Genomic DNA, 2,137 nt, shown 5'->3' on the forward strand with positions numbered 1-2,137 from the left:
TTTATATTATAATATGATTGAACGCCACGAATCCTCTTCCAAATCTTCCAATCTTAATGATTCTATCTTTTTACTCTTTCGTTTTTCTCTCTTCCTTTCTGTTATTCTTCTACCTCCTCTTTTCCCCCTCATGTTTTTTACTCACTTATACTATCTCCAATTTTTGTTTCTCCCCTTCACAGTTCTCTGTCTGTCACTCTCTCTTCCTCACTCTTCCTCTCTTGCTCACGTGGTTTCCACGTGACCATCGGCCAGGGTTTATTTCTGAAGTCCTAGTAATTATTCTACCGGTCTCTTTGCCAAACCACTAAGTTACGGGACGTAAACACACGAACACCGTTTGTCGAGCAATGATGGGGAAAAACACAGACACAAACAGACACACACACACACACACACACACACACACACACACACACACACACACACACACGACGGGCTTCTTTCAGTTTCCATCCACCAAATCCACTCACAAGCCTTTCGTAGGCCCGAGGCTATAGTAGAAGAAACTTACCGAAAGTGCCACGTAATGGGACTAAATCCAGAACCATGTGGTTGGGAAGCACTATATATATATATATACATATATATATACGTAGGTAGCTACGTAGATGTAGGTATATATATACCGTTCTGAACAAATATTTATTGAAGACACATACATTATACCCAGGGCTGTGATCTCTGATCGTAGACATCAGGCCCGATGCTTGCAACAGAATGAATTCCTCTGTTAAAGGAACACAATAGCCAAGTGGTGTTCTTAAACTAGGTGGCGGGTTAGTCTACCATCTAAATTATCCACGGCGATATTGGAACTCAGAATTCAAAGAGCCGGAACAAATATTTCAATGCTTTTCCACCAACGTTCTAATGATAACGGCAGTTCACTGCTTTTAATTTCCCTGACCTCTGAATGATAAAAGGTAAGTTTGGCCTTGCTGAGATTTGAAATCAGAATGTAAGGTGCCAGAAAGAATAGCACAAGATATTACACCTGGTGTTCTATCGACTCCGCCAGAATGCTGCTCATTGCTCTCTAAGTCTCAAAAGTTGGACGCGGCACAACAATCTAACGGACGACTCGTCAATCTCTAAAAGGTGATCAACGGTGCTACTTACATCAGCGAGCCAACGGAGAAGCCTCTACGCGGTTTCTCACCCACATAGCAGCTAAATCTCTCTCATACCTTACCTGCCTACCACACTAAATAATGTAGACTGTAGTGTTCTGTTCCTAAGGAAAAAGATAGGGTATTGGGGTTGGAAATAATTTTGATCAATAGTTCCCTCAAGGAAAGAATACCTGGAATTAATCAAGGACAAGATCAAAGAACTACAATTCAGTATATGCTTACAACAAAAGTTACTCTATCTTATTGGAACCCGGGTGACTTAGCTAACAGCGAATACAGGAATGAAAAAAAATCGCTACCCCTAGAGGAGCAAACGAACTGTCGATCTCTCGACCATTGACTGGCAATCCGCTAAACTATCTATTATTGTATACACCTGCTCATATCTTTATCTCCCATAATATATTTTTCGTTTGTGCATTCCTATGAAACACCCCCACTGTTTCATCTGTGGCGAATTTCAACATTAAGCAGATTTTCTATCATAATACTATATTACGAAGGTAATCCTTCTTCTTACAGTACACAAAACACACACACGCACATACATACATACATACATACATACATACATACATACATAAATATATAGATACATACATACGTACATACATACATACATACATACATACATACATATACACGCGCGATCACACACACATATGCCCACACAGCGTAGGTTTCGTTTCTAATTTTCACAATTTTAAAACATACACAAATACACACACAGACACACGTACACGCACGCACACACATACATGCGCATACAAGCCCACACATACCTATATATTTCATTCACCTGCTTTATTTTTTGTATTTTACTCTTTCACTTTCTGTCATTCATTCCATGTCGTCATTCTCTGCTATCTCGTGTCTTGTACCAGCTCTATATATCTCCTTTATTTGTGAGTTTATTTGTCAGCCTATCTCGTCGTCGTCGTCGTCATCGTCGTCGTCGTCGTCGTCGTCGTCGTCTTACTCCTCCTCCGCCTTCTCCTCCT

General features: G+C 40.4%; 1 long non-coding RNA gene across 1 annotated transcript in view; it reads left to right on the top strand.

The window, feature by feature from the left end:
• Positions 1 to 162: 162 nt before the first annotated feature.
• LOC106870612 (uncharacterized) overlaps positions 163 to 2,137 on the top strand; it is a 3,901-nt gene continuing 1,926 nt past the window's right edge. The window contains exon 1 of the long non-coding RNA XR_001409550.2: positions 163 to 1,639. This is a non-coding gene — a long non-coding RNA (uncharacterized LOC106870612). The remainder of the gene's footprint in view (positions 1,640 to 2,137) is intronic.

The sequence above is a fragment of the Octopus bimaculoides genome, chromosome 5, assembly GCF_001194135.2.
Source record: "Octopus bimaculoides isolate UCB-OBI-ISO-001 chromosome 5, ASM119413v2, whole genome shotgun sequence".
In the NCBI taxonomy this organism is placed as follows: Eukaryota; Metazoa; Mollusca; class Cephalopoda; order Octopoda; family Octopodidae; genus Octopus; species Octopus bimaculoides.